Source organism: Sturnus vulgaris, chromosome 2 (genome assembly GCF_052056855.1).
Source record: "Sturnus vulgaris isolate bStuVul1 chromosome 2, bStuVul1.hap1, whole genome shotgun sequence".
Taxonomy (NCBI): Eukaryota; Metazoa; Chordata; class Aves; order Passeriformes; family Sturnidae; genus Sturnus; species Sturnus vulgaris.
Window position 1 is genome coordinate 58,067,603 of NC_142244.1, and position 23,097 is coordinate 58,090,699.

A 23,097-nucleotide genomic window follows, 5' to 3' on the forward strand; every position below is an offset into this window, starting at 1 on the left:
TGAAAACAGCTGATGTATCAATGTATGCTACATTAAGGATTGACAACTGTGAGGAAAAACACTACAAGGAATCACTTCCCCAAATTTTGAAAATACCCAAACCACCTAAATCTGAAAGAACTTTACTAAACACCATAATTGTTGAAAATCATGGGCAAATAAAATAATAAAAAAAGCAAATACTGCATCCAAGAATGCACATGCAATGTAATTTAGCAGAAAGAAAACAATTTCAGTAGTAACATTCACATACTTTTGAAGTTCTTAAAATACAGGCCAGCCCATTTAGGATAAATCTTGCCCAAGCATTAGATTTTAAGCAAAGAACATCAAGGTTTATTTTACCTGCAAATAAGAACTGCAACCTGAGCCTTGAGTGCAAGGCCAAAAGAGTAGTGCAAAGACCTTTACCTAATCACCAGTACAACTGTGTTAGTATACTAAATGGTCCATAAAATCACCTTCCCGATACAGAAACAAAAAGTACTTAACCTCTGTCTCCAGACAGACTCCATCTACCTTCTAACGTCCATTTTGTACGCAGTAGTCATGATATTCAGTAGTCAGTCCTTGTGGAGAATGTGGAAAAGCTCTCTTTTGCAGCCCCCTGTCTGTGGCCTTTGCCTTAGCTTATAAAATAACTTACACAACCTCTGAGCCACTTAAAGTCTTCAAAAGTTTATTAGTACTGCCATATCACCTCTTTAAAATGGCCTTCTCTATTCTGAAGTTTTTGCTACTTGCTCTTTGGGTCAGCAGCTGTCACCTTTTGTGTGTGCGTGCAGCAGGAATCCTGCAGGGCTCCTGGGTACCACTGATGATTTGCAACTGGTTAGACAGCTAAAAAAAATGTTCTGCATGAAACTCTGCTTCACTGCACCCACCTGCATGCAGCTCAGGTGCCCATCTTGGGACCACAGGCTTATTCAGGTTGCCTCATGTCACAGCAGAGAGAGAGGGTCATCGCCAGATAAGAATTCAAATCAGCTTGCAGGGATGCCTTGCTTTGATAAAACCATAGGACTGTGAACTCCGGGCTTCTTGGCTTAGGTGCCCTACTTATCAGGGAGGGATGAACCTGATCCTACACCTGCCACGGAGTAATCCCTTGTGTTCCTGCAAAGTGGTGGCTCTTTCCAGGAAATAAGGAGGAAATTCAGTCATGGATTAGTTCATGGTTTTAAGTAATTTAACAGAATGTTCACTATATGTACAGGTTTTAGATGTAAATGCTGAGTAGATGAAGCATTTATCACAGCAACTAGGGGATACTACAGGATACAGACTACAGGATAAATCCAAAAGCAGAGGGGTGTTGAACAATGACTGTTTGTTGTATCTGTGAACAGACAACTAATCCAGCACGGTTTGCTAACCTTCAGTAACACGTTTGTGTGACTGAGAACAAGTTTGAGGTTGCTCTGAAAATTTACAAGCAGTTTTTAGTGGTAATCCAAGAGCAGCATTGCACGCCATTGAAGCAAAGACAATGTCCCAAGTGAGAGTGAGGACAGGGCAAATATATGGACTATGAGTTATTTCCCATGCACAGCATTATATTGATGGTCTTTACTTGTGCTTAGGTTAAAGCTAGTATTGTTAAGTCTCCTTCAACCCAGCAAGAAACTCAATATGCCTCACCGAAGTCATGGGCTCCAGGCATGTTGGAGTGCCAGCATCTGTGATCTCTGTGCACCCTGTGGTTGCAAGGGCCTTGTAGCACTAGACTTTGGAGGAAAAATTCACCACAACAGACATTCACTTATAAGCAAGCTTTGCAGAACAAAAGTTTAAACAATAAAGAGAATAAATGATCCATTCAAATGGAACTTTGATTTTTTTTTTCTGGAATGATTGTTACTCTTATAAACACACTTAGCAATAATGAGAAAATTACATGTGTTTAAATTTATGTCTGTATTTAATTTAGCTGTGCTCAGAACTATTGTTGTGATTCATTGAAGAGGTACTTACTTACACGTAGGAAATATTTTGTATAATAAAAAGAACCAACAATGCAAAACCCTTAAGTCCCAAATTCCCTTGCAGCTTAAAGCCAAGTCCATGTCTTATGGGGAATATTTCCATGCTAGTAAATCATGACATCAGCCTCAGAGAGCTGCAAATTAGGAAACTTCTCCCAAATGCTTTGTCCACAGAAGGTTGAACAGTGAGCCAACCAGTTATGCTGCAGCTGGGATCATTAGCAGTAGCTAATGCCAGTACCAGTGGGCACAGCTAACACCAAACTTTCCATTTTGATCCTGGAGGGTAACAGCTTAATTTGCAATGATGCACATTTCCCAGCAACAATCAAGTGCTACTTAAACACTGGCATCACTGATAAAGAGTTTAAAGGAGCTGGTCTTGCTCTGTTGGTCCATTTACCTGTCCCAAGAAGGGTATTCTTGTTACAGTCAAGGGAATTCTTGTACAGTGCAGAATGCTGACTCCAAGGCAACAGCACAGATTTGTTTCAGCATTTTCTATTATGTTTTACTTCTACCATTTTCCAAGTAAATTCACTGGGTAGATTTCTTTTCATATTAGGTATAATTCTCCTTCCAGACTTTCGTTATACAGTCCTACACAGTCCTATGTGCAGCTAGGAAATTTGATTTGATATCCAAACTCAAACCAAAAAGTTGACTGGTTTGGACAAGGACTTTTACAGAATCCACTACCAGATGCTTCAGAAGAACAGAGAAAAAAATGCTGAGAAATATGTTCATAAGAAAATTGTTCTCTTCAAGTCTGTGTGTGTCATACTTGTGCACAATGTATATTAACAGATTGCTGTTATTCACTCACTGTTATTCAGTATAAATACTGGTTATACATAAAAGCTCATCTATATAAATGCGGTCATTGCCGTCTCATAAATTGATTGCTCTGTTTGCCATTTCATGCGAGATTTGGCTTCTGGAATAATTTGTGGGAATGCGTTTCCCTTTTAAATGATGCTTTGCATCTGAAAGCATTTAATCTAACTGATTCAAAAATGTGTCATCTTCTAGTTCCAAAAGACAGCGATATGGATGTGCAATTAATGTCATCTTTTTGGTGAGGCAGCGTGGATTTATGATGCCTCTGAGGTAAAACCCAAGGGGCACTGCAGCCCAGGATAGATTTTCAATACCAGATTATAAGGTACTTCTTCAGAACAATGTATGTGTACATCTTAGAACAGTTGTGAGCCCTGCTCACTCATAAATAACCCTGTATTCATAGGAAAACTGGGGTAAGACAGACTTTATTAGAATAAATCACGCTAGTTCATATATTTGTAGAAATACATTTCCCTTTGCAGGTGAATCAGCTTTAGAGAAGGAAGTTTCCTTCTGGTCAATTATCTGCCAGGATCCAGGGAGCTGTATTTTCTCTGGATGTTTTATTAAATGATTTGTGTGTACACAGAGAATATTCTTTTAAGTGCTGCAGATGCTTTGAAAGATAATCCTGCTGGAAACTCCATCTGTACTGAATATAAAACCTTATGAAGACTGAAAAAGCGTCAAGAAAATCAACAACCCAATTTCACCTACATCTGTGCTACCTTACTAATTGCTACTACACTTAAGTTTATAAGGTTTTAAAGATACCTTCCAATCACTTGTTTCCAGAAAGAAAAAATTATTGTGGTGCTTTGGCCTAATTTCATGAAAATGTCTTTTATAATATTTTCCAAGATGTTCTGATCTGCAGAAGTGACCAAAATCCAAAATGTCTTAGTTCAGATTGCTGAAAAAGTAATGAGGATTAAACTAATATTGGCTTTATATGATACTGATAACCTCTCCGAAATTATAGAGATGTTGCACAGCACTTTTCAACCCTTTTCCTAGGAAATGCAAGTGCTCATGATTCTTACAATTTTGTTTAGCACTAATCAGTCCTTTGAGACTATAAAAATAAATCCTCTTTATGCCCTACACCATACTTTAAAAGACCTATTCTTTATTTTTGTTTTTTCTTATGCAACTCCTTAATTTCTGCTACTTACATAAAAGAAATCAATGGTCCTTCATTACCCTTTCCCACTCATACATAGAGTCTGAAATTAATTTAGTATAAAGAACCAAAATACCTAAGTATGATTAATTCTATTATAGAAATAAGCAAGGTCAAGTGCTAATCTGCTGAGCTGTGGTGGCTTTTGCCTTCTTGTGTGCTTTTTCTACTAGAACATCTCAGAAAACAGAGCAATGTGTTCCAGAGTGCACTTTCAGCAGATAGTAAAATGAGGTGTTGACAGTCAGGAATAGTTCTGGACACCAGCATAGCCTCAGGCAGCTGCTGCTGAAGGTTTTCCCTAAGCGTTGTTACCCATAATGGTCTGAGGGTCTAACCAGGATTTCTAATCTCCCAGTGCCCTCAAACACATCTTGAGTTGCACTAGAAATCCTTCATGTTGGGATAATCCTGCCTGTTTCTTCTCCATACCCTTTTCCCCTCATTCATCATTGAAAATCTTTTAATAAATTGGTTTTGACCTGATGCCCCAGTTATTTATCAACAGTTACTAATAATTCCAGCTTGTATAAGTGTCTTAGAACCAAACCCAGTGTCCTAACCAAATGACATGGCATAGAGCTTCACACTTCATGAATATTTCAAGATATTGGACAAAACCTAGCAACAAACTTATGTTTTCCTTCCAGTGCCTTTCCCATAATTACAGGAGCTTAATTTTTTAGAAATTTTATCTACTGCAACCAAACAGAAAGAAACAAAAAAACTAAAAAAAAGCAAAGCAGGATTTTTTTCGCACTATACTGGGACAGCTGCAGTGGCTGAAATGCACTGCTTCATGTTTGATAAATCAGTGAGACCTAATGCTAATGCAATGAAGTTAAAAGAAAGCTTCATCAGTTTTTCATGTTTATGTGGGGACAGGTGACACTGACTGCTATTGCACCTTCAAAACATCTGCTAATTGACATTACAACAGTAAAGGTGGGCGACACAAAATTCCATGCAGTTAAGACTTGGCTCACCTACAGCTATTGTGTAATAAAGTAAGAAAAGGTTTTGCGAGGTTTAACTCTGAATGACAGTGAAGAGCATTTACCAACCCCCAACAGTGCCTTTATTACCAGAGTCTGTGCTCAGGGTATACAGTTTGTGGGTGAGACTTGTTCCCAGATCATCTGATGTTAATAGAAGCTTTCACAGGGACAGGCTACAGAACTGGAACTAAAGCTTTAAAGAAATTTAAAGAAGATGACTTGCACCATCCTTGTGCCATGATTTAACAGAGGAAAGGAAACTATCTCAGTTCCCATAGCAGGCAATTGTGTGAAGGAATATATCACAGCTCCAGCTCAGCCCCAGGTCTACTCTCTGACATGCCACAGACTCCAGAGGGATGAGCCTCGACACAACAAAAAGACATTTGTGAATAATATGGACTGAATGAGAGCCTATATATAAAATCTGGAAAAACCCCTCCTAAAGACAAGGCCTTTAGAGAATTTGTTCAAGGGTAAAAACCAATAAAGATCATTACCTAAAGGTCTGGAAAAGTGCAGGTTACAGGCACCAAGCTTAAAAGGATATGAGCAAGAGAAAGTGCTTGAATTCCTTATAAATGAAATAAATGTATATGCATGTAATATTTGGGGTGACTAAAGAGACAGTTGAAGAGAGGGATGGGTTTTATGGTAAGGCAAAATTGTGACGTATTAAAAAAAAACATAAAAAGTGAGGAAGCGGGAGGAAAAGCAAATATTTCTGAAGTATGGATGGGTCAGATTATCTCATGCTAAACACAAAGCTATTGAAACTCAGTATTCACTTCAGTTTCTTTCTGTTCCATCAAAGTTGTGACAGAGCAATGGTGTAGCTCTGAGAGGCTGCACAGATACTGCCTTTCTCCTCTCTTATATGAGACACCTCCAAACTGCATTTAGAAACAATGGTGTGGCTCAGACCCTCTTTCTTGCACCTGTACAAATAAAGGGCAAGGCCAATATTTGTTCCTAAATTGATTATCTGCCTTGGTAAGACTAACTCACACTGACAAGTATTTATTTGATCATGAATGTGGCTTTGAAGACCTCAAAACTAAACTTCTACTGAACAAGGCTCACATGGCAGAATTAGACTCATCTGTAAGGACCTATTTTTTGATGTTTAGGACATCAGGGAAGCAGTCATTTCTTCCTGTCCTAAAGATCTGAGAACTCCCAATCTGTTTTTCTAGCAACACAAGTATGAAAAAGCTCCTCCAGCCATGCAGATATGACATTCTGCTGCTGTTAGACTCTGAATCTGAAATTTAACTAGAGATGGAGTGATGTCATCTTGGTCCCGTTGACTTGGGACCCTTCATGATATTTCATGTATTTGTTAGGGTTTCAAATTATTTCTAGATATATTTTTCCTTAATGCTAATCCTGCAATTTTTTTAATGTCATTTATGGCTTTCAAATAATCAATGTCATGATCATCATGTTGATGATAAAACTTTCAGAAGGTGTAAATTAGAAGCAAAATGGGATTTTGACAGTGATATGGAGGTCATATTAATCCTCATGAGAAAGTTAATGCCTTGTTGACTTGTACATTTACCCAAGACAAATGCTGTATCTTCTAGATTGAACTGTGGGCACAGTGTGCTGTGAAATCATTACTAACCCACACACTTCAGCTGATGCAAATGATGATTCTGTGATTCTATGTGGGTTCACTTCTGCAGACATGATCTTTCCTTAATGCAAAAAGCCAAGAAAACTTCTAAGCAGATTTCTCTCCTTCAGCAGAGTCTGAAATTATTGTAGGAAGAAAAAGACTATAAAGCTGGAATAAGAATTTAATTCTCTAGTGCTATACCTGAAAGACTGAAAATATTTGATGGAAAGGGGTTCTGAAAAGTAGAGGTGAGAGAGGCCCTTATTGTCTATTGAATACATACTATGCAAACCCCCTCCAAAAAATCCAGACTGCTTTGCCTTGCATCCTTCTCCCTGCTTTGTTCCAATAAAATAGAATGACCACTTTTTATGTTTTGGTGGGAATTTTGCAAGACCTCATACTGACTTTTTTTATTTTGGTAAGTGGTCATCCAGAATTTTGCTGGATAAAAAATTGCAGTGGCTGTCATTAAAACTGACTGCCAGTTAGCAGGCCAATGGCCCAAGAAGTTGGTGGTGTAATTAAAATGCTGTGGGCTGTTTCAACTCACTCCAGAAGGTGAGGGTAACCCAGGTTCATATTAATAGGTTGCTTGGGATTAGAGTGGAAGGAGACTGGATGATCAGTGTTGTAATATACACATGAAGGGTTTATTTTAGAACAATTTGATTGCAATGGAAAGCAGGTGTATAGCTGTTTTGGTTACTGTTATCTACAGTAATATGGCAATATGAAAGCATAAAAATATTACTTAAGGAAGTACAAAAGGTAAAGAAAGAGAAAGAAAGGGTAAGAGTAGAAAGCTACATAATCACCACCCCTAGATCTTGGGATAAGGCTTGATTGTTGCATCTTAGATATCCCTTGGTCAAAGTGGTCAAACACAAAGTCCAATGGGTTCAAATACGCTCAGGCTCAGTGGGAACACCCAGGTACCTCCCCTGGTGGAGAGCTTCCATTCCTCTGGTGGGAAGCCTCAGGAATGAGTCTGGGGGCACTTTGGGGATCTCTGATGGCTTGTGACACCTTCTAAGACAGGACAGCTGCCTCTACAGCAGCGCAGCTGAGCCAGGAATGCCCCGTCCGGAGGGATGAAAACCCTCGGGACCTTTCCCAGGAGGTGTGGGGGGAGTTTTACAACTGAGAGATTTTTATATAAGGGAGGGCGATTGGCATGATGAAAAGCACCATCCCACCTCACGGGATCTGCCTTTTATCGGCCTCAAAGCCTGTTTGTAGCCCCCAGCGGTGATTGTTCAGCCCCCCGGCTTATGCAGACCAGAGGTTTGCCATTACACACCCAAAAATTCACCTCTGTCCCTGCAGGGGTGCAAATATGGCTTCAGCAAAGCACCCTGTCCCTTCTACAAATGGGCAAATGTTCTGAGTCATTAATCATTAATAGGCCAGTCTCTCACATGCTGATGTTCTGGTGTGAGGCATTGGCTCTGCTTTCAAATAGGGGAACAGAAAGCAGTGACTTTCTAGAATTCACAAGGAGAGAATTTGACTCTTTGGCAAAGCAAATATTTTTTTGTTGTAAAATGCATATGAATTAGAATTTCCAGGAGAATAAAGACAACAATAAAAATGCCCCAACCCAATCAAAAATAACCCCAAGCCCAGAATGCTGGTAATGTGATTGACTGAAAACACTTCAGAAAAATATCATCTGAATCCTCTTGTCCTTACCATCACTCCATTTCTGTGAGGGCTGCTATCGGAAAAATTCATTGCATCTCAGACAGTGAAAAATGACAAATATTGGTCACAAATAGCACGGCATAGGAGGTGTACATGGGGTCACAAGAGGAATTCTGGGAATACACATTACTGGGGGGTGGCTCCCATTGACTGACTTTAAAGGGGATGAATATAAGAATTACCAGAGCATTTGTTTGAGTCTCATACAAGGAGTATGGACAGAAGGGCTGAGACAATGGAGTCCTAGGATAGAGACATTTCCATTGCTGCCTTTTAGTGGTGCTGGTGGGACCCACAGAGGGAAGCATGCTGATTTATCCAACAGTGAAAGGAGGCTTAGAGAGTAATTAACCATTGTTTACTGTAGTATGGCATGTTTAACTTCCCTGTTGTGATTATTATTCAAACAAGAGGCTTGGGAAAGCAAGTGTGGGTAAGTGCTCTTGGAACAGCTCATGCACAATGCTCTCAGTGCCGAATGTTTTCTTTTGCAAATGGTCTTTGTCAGAAGCTCATGCGGATCTACAGAATCCACTTGTCCCTACACTCAGACTCCTTCCCAGAGAGGTCTCCTAGCTATTTTCCTTGGCTGTTTCATCAGTACAGCTAGCTTTTTCTTTTAGGCTATGCTGGATGCCACATAATGGTGTGACTAATAGAAGTAGTTTCTTTCCCTTCTCCTCCTCCAGATCTCTTGATTAATATTTTGTTGTATACCTTAATTAGCACTTTTCTGGCTTCTGGCTGCTTGTAAATCAGAGCTTTCTGAATAGACACCAGTAAAACTTTACACATTGGATTATGACAAATATTGCAAATACAAACTCCTTACTAGATTTGCAATTATATCATGCCCGCAGAATTCTATTAAAAACCCAGCATGACACTGCAGATGGTAAAATGGGGAATGGGCTGCTTCCTGTATGCATGGAAGTAATTCTGGTAAATCCCATCATAATCATGTTACAAAGTTAGACCATTAAATGGAAAATAGCAATTGTTAGCCTTTCTAATAAAGTTTGTATTTTCTGGGGTTTTTATTTCAGTGGCTCAGTTTCCTGCCCACTGAATCATGCTCTCAAATGTGGTTTGTATACAAAGACACAGAGGAAACCAGCTCCGCCATAGTTTTTTTGCAAAAAATGCTCTTATTTGCCGTAAGAAACAGTCTTTGTAATTTCACTTAAAGAAGTTTAAAATGTCTTAAACTTCTGCTTTTGGCCTCACACTCATGTAAATTTATCCTGAATGAAGCCCAAGATATATTCCCAATGGGTGGGAGAGAGTCAAGTTTTACACAGTTTTAAAGAGGGTCAGGAGGAAGATGACATCCCAAATGTGCCTATATCGTCTCCCCTTCAGCAGCAAAGAAGTCACCTGCAGTTTCGTGCCTACTGATATGAATCCATTAAAAAGGGGCTCCTTTGAGACTCTGTGAATATGGGTTAACGTAAGAAAGTGCCTACTTTAAGCTCTTTGTTTGGTTTGTTTGTGTGTTTTTTTGTTTTGTTTTGTTTTGTTTTTAAGGATCTGGCTATAAAATGTTTCTTAATATTAGGATGAACCCCTATAGCTAAACCCCTGTGAGGAAATAAACCTCTTTCATATGTCAAGACTTAGCAAATTAATTACATTTCCACAAAATGGAGAAGGCAATGGTACAGAAAGACAATAAATTAAATCCACCGCTCTGGACATGTGATCTTTAATGGAATCTTTTTTTATTTGATTTTATATATTTTTAATATTTTAGCTTTAAATGTGAAAAAATTGCTCGGAATGAAGATTATGGGAACTGAGACTTTACTGACATCAACCACAATAATACAAACCATCTACATTTATGAAAGAAGAAAGACATCAGTAAGTGAAACAAGCAATACATATGTTCTTCCTGCTGAATAAAGCCCAGTTTTGAGGACAGATGCTTGGATGGTGTGCAATAATAATCTGTCTTTCTATAAAAACTGTCACTCTGTGTCTTATAAAAATTTAATAAAGCAGGCATGTACAGCCAGATGGTAATTTCCTGTTATTAAAGCTTTAAGGGACAAATTAATCTCTGTTGTACCCTCCATTGACTTCAACAGTGTCTCTATTGACTTGAATGAAATTACGTTGCAGGCAATTTGGATGCGGGGTCTGGAGGATGGGAGCTGTTTAGGTACCTTTTAGGGACTCATCTGTGTAAAACTTCCACATTTCACACAACTGTCATGAATTGTCTGTATCTTTGGACATAAGTGGCCATATAGTCCTTGCGCTACTGAGACACCAGCTTTGCCCTGTACCATGGAGCATGGTGCCAAGGTTTTGGAAATAGCATGGTGGCCATAATTGGGATAAAGATTTAGAGTGCTGAAACAATGTTAAAATGGTGCTGAGTTTGGAGCAAGTTCAAATATTTCTGTGGAACTGTGTAGTGCAGATGTACCCCAAGACTCTTATGGCCTCCAAATGAAGAAGTTTAATGGGTTAATGTGTGTTCAAGTTCCAGTGGGAACATGCAGATATCTTCCCTGGAGGAGAGAGTTTCACACTGATGGAACACTTTGGATCATGTGCAGTCCTCTGGTGGAAGACCCCAGAAAAGAGTCTGAGGGTACTTTGGGGATCTTTGATGGTTTATGGCCCCTTCTAATGACGTGACCACTGTTCGACCCATGATTAGCTCTTCTTCTGAATCTGTGCCATCTTCTGTCTAAATATTAAATATTAAAAGCAAAAATGGCATGAATTATATTTTCCTGTGATCTGGAGAACAGATGCAAAGATTTGACTAGTTTTACATATACCATCCATCCAAAATTTAAACTACTTGATCACTGGTAGCTGTTGAAGTTTTGAAGCACCAGAGGGTTTGAGGAGGCAGTGTGCACCCCAGGAGGCAGACAGTGGGGCTGGACAGGGTCTGACCAGACCCCACATCTGCTTCTAAGAACAGGTGTCTAAATCATAACCCAACTGGAATGGGATGCCTCTAACTGCTACAGTCTCTAAAGCTGTAGCCCCAGCTGAGGAAATGAATCTTAATTTAATGTGGGTATAGAACTATAGCAGTTGAAGATTTCTGCAGATACAAAACAAAAAAATCTCACTTTTTTTTTTTTTTGCAAAAGAACAACACTGTAGTGCCTTTCATCAATGATATAGACCATCTGATATTATACAGGAATGCCAGTGTCAGAGTATGTGTGACAATCTGAAAAATAATTGTAAATACAACCCCTACAGTTTTAATCTATTTTCTCTTCTCTATGAACAGAGGTTGTTTTTCTGGTTATAATGAAGAAGAACAGCTTCATTTCTGTGCTTCGCTCTGCTCTGGAGATACTGAGAAGTGGGGAATATTATGATTTCTTTTTCATTTCAAAAGTTATTTGCAACATACCTAATTAATCCAGGTAGAAACAAAAGTGAGAGCAACATAAACTGCAGAAGGAGTTCAATGTATCTTGCTTGTCTTGGAAATTGTGGCCAAATATAGTCATTTGCAAGCAAAAATATCCTTACCTTCCTTAGTTTCTTTGAATGAATTATTTGAATGGGAAAAAAAAAATAAGAAACTTCCTCTCCCTCTACCACTTGAAAATAGAACTCTGAATCAGAATAGATTTTGTTAATCCACTTACTTACAGCAACTTAGAGCTTTCATGAAGCCCTTATTACTGTTGAACAGAAATGTTAGAGACAAAAGCATTAGCTACTGACTGAACGGACTGTATTAATGTGCACTGGTTACAAATCGCTTGGAGAAAGTTGAGAGCTCATTAAGTATTTGGCACTTAAAACAAAACCAAACAAACCACAAAAGTTCTTTATTGAGCCCAAACAGCTGCAGTTGTGCACATATTTCCAAAATTGTAAGATTATTAATTTTGGTGGGTTTTGTTTGTTTGTTTTTTGTTCTGTTTTGTTTTTTGGTTTGTGGTGGGTTTTTTGTTTTTGTTTTTGTTTTTGTTTTGTTTTTGTTTTTGTTTTTGTTTTTGTTTTTGTTTTTGTTTGTTTCGGTTTGGTTTGGTTTGGTTTGGTTTGGTTTGGTTTGGTTTTTTTTGGCTAGATGTTTTTTATTTCATTCTAAGATATGAACTGAATGTACTGCATTTTGCCAGTGTGATTAGAATGTCAACAATCCTTGTGAACACAAGCAACAGAAATAAAAGATGTGGGAATCTGACACTTATTTGGACCGAGATTTTCCACTAAGAAGTCTGGGTTTGGATGAAAACAGATTTTGAGGCAAATTTCAGGATTGTAGATGTACCGCTGGTTAAAATATATAGGTGCAAAACTGAGGAATTGAAATTATATTTACTATCTAACTCAACAAGAACTTTGGTGTGTTTCAGAATGGCACAAGGAGGACATTGGGAAGTTAGTCCTGGCCATGCAGAGCCATGTAGGGAGGAAGGAGGGAATATTAGAGCAGGTGGAAAACAAGTTGTTCTTGGATTGTTCAGGCCATTAATGTGACTAATGCCATGAAGAGACAGATCTCAGGCTTCTTAAGAGATGTTTGTTTTCAAAGGTGTTGGAATGTGCAGATTTTGAAACTCAGGCCATTGGAGGTGTATTTCCATTTCTGGTGAAGCACAGGTCAAACTTAACTACAGACTCAGGATCATCCCTCAATCACCTAAGCCTGACTTCTAGTCAGGCTTTTATCCTGGCTGCTTGGGTGCCTTGTGAGGAGTCAGAGTCCAGCCACAGCCTATGGCTAAGCACTAGGTGGTTATCCAAGGCTTTGTTACAGGGGGAAAATGGATCAGGAGATTGCCCTGCTGATGAACAACCTTTTGTCTGTGATTGCCCTTTGCTCTTCCCAGCCTGATGTTTCCACAAAATACACTGGACATCACTGGCTATTTTGGGACACTGGGACTTCATTCACACTTCCCCAGGAAAACATGAAGAATTGCAGATGACTGAGGGGATAGAAATTAATGCCATCCTTCTGTTGTTAGGTTCTGTGTGATTTCTACTCTCTCCCACAGAATAGTTTTGCTACTGCAAGTGATGGGATATGTCAAATAGACTGAACTTCACTGTTTCCTTTCTGAGATATTGGGATTAGTATAAATCATGATGGATCCTGTATGGTCCTGCAAAGTCAAGCCTTGGCATCATAATCCATCAACTCCACTGAAGAAGTTTTCCCTGTGTATCCTCTACAATGCACCACCATAACACTCCAATGAAGGAAACACAGATTGGTTGCAGGGCTGTTTTCTAAAGGCTCCCCCATGTACAGTTCATTGAAATAATGCACTAATAATTCCATCTGAATTCCTCATTTCCAAGAACTGCTCAAGAGTCAAGAAAAGAAAGTTAAGACTGCTTTAGATTAAAATACCAATTTTTGCCTTTGGTCTTTTTTGAAGATGGGATCTGACAGACCAAAATATCTTTTGAGAAAAATTACTGGGAAGCTATTTCCAGAAAGCTATGTGACAATCTTTACCCACCTTTTCTTTATCACTTTGGTATTCTTTGCGAAGTATTTTCCATTTAGTTCTATATAATGATTGTTAAAATCACCCAGAATTTCTTTTTTTATCATAAATATTTTAGTCTAGTTTTAGCCTTTCATAGGATGTGTCCTGAAACAATGCTTGAAGCTATGAAATGTGCATTTTCCAAAGTAAGGCAATTAACATTGCCTTAGGTTGGTGCTGTTCTGAATTAGTAAACTGAGGCTAACTTAACAGCTCTCTTGTAAAACCTATGCTGTTTTCCTTTCTGTGGAATGTCCATTCCAGCTGGGCACAGAACAAAATCCCTCAAACTGTGAATGATGAAGAACCAGAGGAGAGACCCAAGGAGGCTGTGGAAACCTGCAGCCTTGGTACTTTACAAAACTTTACTAGACAAGGTCCTGAGGAACCTGATTTAACTTTCTGATTTTCCCTGCTTTGAGCCAGAGAGCAGAGTAGATGATTTAAAAGGCTTGGTTCAAATTAAGTTATTCTGTGAATCTGTATTACCTGCACAAGATTTTCTGTGGCCTTTCTCTGACTCCCTGGGGGGAAAGGGAAATGCCTTATGCATAAAAGATAGTGATTATACCAAAGTTAACATATATATTTTCAGTAAAATCATTCCCAGAATGTATACATTCCTGGAGGGCACTATGAAATGTAGTTTAAAATGCACCTTGGACATCCAACCCAAACACATGAACCTTCTGTGAACACTCTATGGTTTGCAGAAATGGAGTAGCTGCCTTTGCAATGCGGTGTGTCATAAAAAGTTTTCTTTGAGAGTTTATAATGACCTTTAGGTAAAATACAACTTGAAGTGTATAATGTAATGAGTTTTCAGGTATTCCCAAAGTAAAAACTTGTAACTTGAAAGTCAACTAAAATTCTTACACATCTTCTTAGAATTGCATAAATACTGTTGAAATACCATTTTAGATTCCAGAATATCTTCAAAAACTTAATAACCCCTGCAGTTATCTTTGACTTGGTATTTCCAGATGTCATGACAGGTCTGTTGCAGAGGAACTCAGTCCATTTTTTTCCTTTAACAAGATAAAGTCTTTCGAAAACAAGGAAAATATCCCTTTTGCCACTGGGGCAACTTTATACAAAGCCAAAACTCGCCTCAAAAGGGAGCAGGCTCCATTTTGATTCTGCTTTCTCTCTGACAGCATGCAGATAGGAAGAACTGGGGAGCAGCTGGGGGTGAAGGTGAGGCTCTCTCTGAGCACCCTGTGTAGATCAGAGTGGCACTGGTCAGCATTACATAGCAACACCCTGGGCTCTGATGGATTCTACATTCTTTGTTTTATAGGAAACTAAGCCAAAATCTTTCAAAATGAAAATGCCCAATGGTGCTTGGGATGAATGAGCAACCCTGCCCTGTGGCATGGGTGCATTTTCCAGGATGACTGGAGCATTACTGCAGATAACAATCACTTGGCTTGTGCTCTGGGTCAGGCAGTGGTTTTCAACCAAGAGTAAGACAACTCTCAGAGTAAAGTTGAAAATTATCTTGAACTGAACAAAAGTTGATTTGGTTGCCATGCTTAGAAGTAGGGTTTTCAGGCTGTCAGGCAACAGAGATGTTTTCAAGAAATCCCCTGGCAGAACTGTAAATAGTGACACTCCAGGTTGTCAGTGCTCAGGACATTTTTTGTGTGTGTGTAAATAACAAGAAAAACATCCCCCTGCTACTAGTACACTGAGCACTTAAACAAAGATTAGAAGTCACAGAGATGTCAAACACTGTGTTGCTTTCTGTGTGTCTGTACCTAATGGCTTATCTGAACGCCATCCTCAGGAACCGTCACAATTCAGAAGATAAAATGATTTATTTTACTCCCAGCAAAACCTTAAATTGCTTCTCCTTCAAGTCTTTAATACATAGAGCAAGGTTTGAAAACATCCATTTTCTTCAAGTTGAGGAACAGCCTCTCAACAATGAAGGAAAATGTGTACTTTGGCTGAAGTAGCGAAATATCATTCACCTGGAATCTTTCCATGTAGAGATGGTAGGAGAGATGCAATACCAGAAAAAATATAATTCTCTCCCTACTCAATGTTTTAAGCCCCAACTGAACCTTCTCCTGTAAATGTAACAATTACCATATAAAATATTCTATGAGACCAAATTCTACATTTGTTCATTACAGCAAATAAAATTGCAGAAATGTTTTATTCCTTATTTTCTTTTAGCGCTGTATTTCACCATGTAAGAGTCTCAGAAATCCATTAACAATTCACTGAGAGGATCCACCTAGAAAGTCTTTCAACTCTAAACATGACAAGAAAAATCATGGTTACTTCAGTCTTCCCAGTGTCACACCCTGTATATGGCCATTATGTAGACTTTTTTTGGTAGGAAATGTTTTGGGGAGCTTGAATAAGAAAAGTTGTGTCCCAGTTCCACAATGTGCTTAATTGCATCTATGACTGTGGGTCTTCTGATTGAGATGGGATCAAAATCATCAGCTTAAATCAAGTCTGTGCTTTGGACCAAGACTCTGTGAGATCATCTCCTACCCTTCACAAGCATCCAAAGCTTTAAGATTTAAACACATGGCTTTATGAAATGTCTGCAACATAATTTTCCAAGGTGAGTGTTAAGTAGAATCAGTTGGCAATATACCAAATTAATTTAGAAGACTACATAAACAGTAGTCCAGACAGAGCTGCAGAATTTTTTTCTCCTGCTACACTCATATATCTAGCGTTCTCCGTAGGAACTTTTTGTCTCTCCTACTCAATCTATTTCATGAAAAACGTACTTGAAATAACATTAAGGCTTGCCTTTCCCAATGCTTCCTACTCCTCTTCACAGCCTAGTGATAATGAAGAGGAAGTTTTGTTCTGGGCTGTTTCTCAGCTTCTAGAGCACCCACATAACAGACACATGTGAAAATGACTCAAAAAGTGATGAACAAAATCTCACTACATCTGCATCTTGCTCCTAATGACACACTTTTATTCACTTTTCAAGCTGCAACAACCATCTCAGTCCCAAGATTGCTACAGCCTTTTAAATATTCTAAACAGGGGTGGGATTTGCAATATTCATGCGTTCATTTAGCCACAAGTAATTCTGAAATGTTTTTAACTTATGACAAGATGCTTATCTTGTCATAAGATAAGAGCTATCAAATTAAAGAAAGAACTATCAAATTAAAGTATTATAAGAAAATAGATTTAACAAGCATCAGCCACAGGCCAAATCAGCAAGAAAAGGGAAATAGCCCAGTTTTCCCACTAAAGTGAAGATTTTGGAGGATGAACTGATGTGTGCACATCTGTGCAGCATTGGTGTAGGAGAGGTCACTACTAAGCTCCAAGGCTTCACTGCAAAGCATGTGTAAGAATAGAGTCTGGCTTCTGTCGTAAATCTCTCTTGATGGTATGGACGTCTTTAAGTCTTCTGGCATGCAAAATCATCTGTGCTTTGCTGATCAGCTGCTCAATTTGACTGCAAGGACAGGAACAATGAGTATTGTCTTTTGACCATAGCACTTCTGTTTTCTCAGCCCAGAATAATGGATTTTGTTCATGTTCTGCCCTTGCAGGAGTTACTTGACCTTGTAGGAGGTAATTGACCATCCAGGTACAGTGTCCATGTCTTCCCATTTTTCCCTGTATTCTCATTTTTCTGCCTCTAAAATTTTCCCAGCTCAGTTTTATGAAGCGTTTTACTGCTTCCCACGTGTCTCATTTCTGCATTTGCTTTGCCTCTTCTTATCCTCTCCATGTTGTTCTTTTGCCCTTTGCTTCTCACTTACCCATCTGGCACAGTACATGGACCAATAGCTTCCCATATCTTGGCTAAACAAGCAAGGCAGAATTTTTCCCTGTGTCTTCTTTGTGTCAGTAGACTAGGAAGTAAAAGTGCCTTTTTGAACTGGTAGTGAGTGCTGAACCAGATCTGATCTTGTCCAATACACCACTAACATGATGCATTTCACCCAGAACTGATTAAAGATTCATATCTTCCTTCCTTCCTTGATCCAAATGATATTAAGATCATTAAAATTTTTGGTTTGTGACCTGGAAATTCAGATAAGCCACCAACTCACAGGGGTTTCTAAAGGAAAAATGCCTTCCTGACCGTGTGACTGCTGAGAATTCTTGATAAAAAAGCAACGTCTTGCTGAACATACTGAAGTTGCAAGGGTGGTGGTGGTTGAGCTGGTTGGAAAGGAGAGCTTGGACAGCTTGCTGTCTTCATAACAGGCAGCTTATAAACTCCTGAGTACTTGTGTGGTATAGAATCACAAATGCTGAAATTTTACATCTCTCTTCTAAAGTCCATCCATCCTGACATGTTGTGAGTAAATTTTAGGCTCTACCAAATAGTATTCTCTGATGGAAATCTGAAAAGCTATTTTCATGCAAGTTAGGTAACTCAGGAGACTTCAAGAACGTCCTTGAAAAGGTAATGCAAAGCTTCCTGCACTTCTAGAGAGTGTTCCAGAGGAGAACTAACATACAGACACTTTATTGTCCTCCTCAGATTTCCATACCTCTCCAAATACCCCGAAGGGAAACCAGGAAGTCTGCATTCCTAAGCCAGGTGCCTGAACTTGGTGGCCCACTACCAGGGACAGCTTTTTCCTTGTTCTCTCTGAGAAGTCAACAGCTTGGGAGCAGCACTAGAGGAAGCAAACTAAAGAGCAAGAGACCAGCATGTCAATGTATTTAAACAGCAAAGAGAAAAAGGAATGGATGCTTTCTGTAGCTCAAATGCTGGAGAAATCTCAGGCAGTGAAGAGGAGAAGATACACAAGGCATTTTCAGCTTTCTGGAAGTTTCAGGGCAAAATAGCTGCTGTTAAGATGTTGTGTTCTAATATCTAAGTCCATTAAACAGATTAGTTTGGACTCTGGACGTGAACATAACCGAAGGGTAATGGTGCAAATATGCAAATAGTTGCTGGCTGCCTACATGGCAACCAGGTTTAGGATCTGTGGAAATCTGAACTTCGAGAAAACAGCTCAGTTTAAGGGTCTGGGACTATGTGTGACTATGTGTTGGCTTGGAAACATGTATAGTATTATTGTCAGATTTATCTGGAAAACCATGGGTAGCATAAGCAAAGCCTTATCCAAGAAAACTCAGTGTAGGGGTCACCTTATACTCACAAAGTTATCAGCTAAAATACTAGATGATCTGAAAAAATAAGGTCATACAGAGCTCCTGGGAGCTGACTAACCTTTAACTTGTCACGAAGAGTAACTCTTCTTTATTGAGTTGTTCTTTCTTAGATTTTCCTACCTTTAAACCCACTGCCTCCTCAGTTTTGTTCTGCCAGTGCAAAAATAGCAGTGGTTATTGATTTGCAGCCAATGTAAATTTTTTTGTTTGGATTTTTTTTGTGCATTTCATAATGCTTTTTGTGAAGAGGTTTATGTTCCAGGATTAGGAGTGGCAAAACGAAGAGGAAATTTCACCTGGACAGAAGCATCAGAAAACACTAAAAGAATACTGGGGAAAAAAAGGTTATTTTGACAATTAGAAAAAAACAAATTTGTAGCTAATCTATATGAGTCTGAGATTATTGAAGTGCTGGAGATAATACAGTTGAATGCTTCCACTAGAGGAGGAGCTATTACTTTTTGTAGATGAATTTGAGTAAACAGCTACTTAACTTTGCTAACACTAGAGACTGTGTAGTCTCTACTCCTCCAAAAGCAGAACCTCTTGGCAGGATGCTTTTGCTGACTTGTCAAAAATCCCCCTATGAAAAAAATTAAGAGTTTTTCCTTGATTTTGGAAGCAAGTCTATGTTAAGCAACAAGCACTGTCAAAAATGCAGAGTTTGGTTTTCACAGCTAAAGACATCAGAAGCACTGAAGAAATAAGATTGGATGCATGGAGGCCATCCTTTCCAGAACAAGAAGTAGATGTGGACCATGGATTCTTCCAAGGACAGAGAAAATACTGCATGCAGTGCTCTACTGGATTCTTCTAAATGAGATTGAAGACAGCATACTGTTTGACAAAATGTCAAATGAAACATAGAACTGGAATACATGGCATTTGGATATTTCTTCTAGAACTGCAATTTCCAACTTAATTTCTTATAGAATACATTGTAAATATAGGACAGAATTACAACTTTCATCACACAAGCTAGAACTTTAAAGTCTAAGAAACTGTTTGAACCTGGAGATGTTTGAACCTGGAGACAACCTGGAGATGTTTAAATCTTAATGAATATAGTGGCTTCAATAACAGCCAAGAAAAACTTGACTTTCCTTGTAAAAAGGTACATGGAAATAAAAATGGGGTTCTCTTTGCTTTAAAAGCCTTTAAAACCGGCTTCAATATTGATGTGCATCTTAATTTGTCAAATATCTGCAAAATCAAGACAAATATTTTCTTTAAAAAGAGGAAAAAAGAGGTTAAAATCAACAATAGATAATATCCTTGATAAAGTATATTGTACAGCTAAACATAATGCAAAAAGTGTAATAGAGTAGATTTTTAAAAAGTCATTCTGACCAAGTAAAATATTTTTGAGGTTCTTCCAAAGTGTTCTGCTCTTCTTTACCCTTTCCTCTGTTATTTTCAACAGGGTAGAACAAAGCTGTCATGCAACACAAAGGAAGTGGGTTAATAACAGCAATTATACAGTAGGTTTGAAATAGCAGCATAGGGAATGCTCATCTCATTATTTCCAAAGTGTACTCTATGTGCCTTGCTTGTGGTGGAGCTCAGCTCTATCCCTCTGAAATAGACAGGAAGTAGGAAAAAGCTTTGTGAAGGATCAGCCAAAGTGTGTGAAGGAAGTAGGACTTACATCTTTCTTCAAAACAATGCATTCTTATGAGTCTTTTTTTCTTGCACAGCAAAGATGCTGAAAAGACAGGATCTTATTCACCCCATTCCTGGAAATACAGAGCAGTGGGAAGCATTACTGTATGTTCTTAGAAGTGTTGCTGAAATCAGTGAGTACAGTCTGGTTCAGAGCTGATATTTCCTGTTATTTAACCAGACAAAATACCTTTACAAGCTCTTCTCATTAGATGTTCCTTTCCTGGCATACAGAAAAGAAGTCTCTGCATTTTTTTTGTCTTTTATCTTTTCTTCTGATTTTAATTTTTAAAAATTATTATTTAATTCATTGTCCAACATAGACACTCTAAATCTCTTTTCTCTGACATGTAGAGCAGCAAAATCCCTTGGTGCCCTATACATTCTACTGCCATTATGGATCTGCTGTGTCCAATAGCAGTAACATGTTTCCTCAGAGTTCAAGCTGTATTCCAACTAATTAACAAACTCTGCATTCAAAACTATTTAGGCACATAAATAGCAATAATTATATTAATATTACTGTATTAACTGTGGATCCAGTTCTTGAGTGTTGTAGATCAGCAAAGCTCTAGTGATGACAAATTGGGGAAATTATACTGATTTATTCTTTAAGTATTAAGCTATATTTAAAATGATGACAAACTCTGACATGCATTAGCCATTTCCCTGTGGTATATACCATGGAGTACTATCCTGATGCAAAGATGATTTCTGAGCTGTACCATTGCCCATCTTTCAGTGAATTTTACCCATAAGAGAATTAATTTTATTCAGAATATTCTTTACATTAGCAGAAATGTAGAATTAGTAGAAAAACCGTGTTCATCACGAAATATTACCTATGAAGGACCCCTACAGGAAAATGGCATTATCATTGATACTTTTGCCAAGCCTACAACAATATTTGAGAAACTGACACAGGCTAATGAGTTCTATTTGGCCAATACACCAGAAATGAGTCAGCACCCGTCCTTAAAGAATTCCACTGGGAAAACATTATGGATTAGTTTGTCTCCACGTGTCTCTGCATTGCCTGTGTATATAATACAGTTTCATTTTTATTAGACACCTGACTTTAGCATGCAAGCTACAGCTATTGGAACCCATTATCTGTCCTCTTTGCTTGTAAAGAAGCAAACGTTTCTTATATTTAGACATGATCAAACATTTTCTCTGAAAACAGGGGCATAGAAGTGGAGCTGGATCATCTCAGGCTGTATGTTTGAGTGAGCCTTGTCCCATGGCTTGCATTGCCATTCACCAACATGAACTACTTCTAAGAGCAGGTTTCCCAATCCCTGGCATGCAGATCTGGAAATACCCTACAAGGGCCACCTGGGAGGAATCCAGCAATCTAGAGATGGGACCTGGAGGGATTGCAGGGACAGTTCTACCACACTGCAACTTGTGCCCAGGATGTGTACCTGAGTTCCTTTTCCATGGAAACAAGGGTGCAGGAAGGTAGGGCTGGTTGTCACTCAGATCTCTGCCATTCAGCTGGGACATGGCTGACATTTGCACTGATGAGGCTGCACTACTGGCAGCACAGTCCCCGAGAATGCAGGGACCAGCTTTAGAGGGCTAATTTGCCAACAGAGATGTGAAATCCCTGCCTTTGACAGAATAGCCTGCCCTTACACTCAGTGGAAGAGAAAGCAACTCCAGAGAGTGAGACATCTGACCTATTTCTCATGTAACCCCTTGGCTCCCAGTTAGAGGCTAGTTCTGTAAGTCAGTGACAGAGGCTGAACATTTGAGACACATGAAGATTTACTACGGGATTCGTCCTATTGAGAAGCTGACAAGGAGGTCTTTGTCTGAAGCACCCACTTTGGCCTCAGCCTAAGGGTGTTGCAGAGGTGCTGTGGGTGGCCAGACCTTTTTGGGTGCAATCAACAATGGCCCTCTCTTGCTGTCCTTGGCCCTCTGTTGCTGAGGACAAGTTTCTTTTCTTTACTCCCTCTCTGCTTCCTCCAAACCAAGATCAATGTACAAAAGGGAAAAATTGGGACAGAGCAATGTCTCCAACTCAAACTACTGTGTTTTTTTTCAAGAATTCAGGTGATAACAAAAGGTACTCATGTCAGATTATATAATTGTACTAGACTTGTTCATGATTTGATTTTTGGTAGGGTTGTTTGGTTGCTTTTTTTAATAGGATACAATTTTATTAGCATCGAGTACCTTTAATGTAATCTACAAAGCACAAAATAAATAGTAAAACTGACTGGTTGTAAAATTAAGTTAGTTTGAATGTTCTTTGGCAGTGTGTAAAATTTTTGTTACTAGAGAACTCAACATCAATACAGAGGCAAATAATCATATAATAGGCATTTAAGCATTAAGAATCCATGGGCTAGTTTCATCTTTGGTAGGACCAGTAAAATCACTTGTACTGCATACAGCTTCCCCCATGCAGCAATTCATATGAAGTACTCGGCAATGGGGAAGTTCTCCAGTGTGCCCA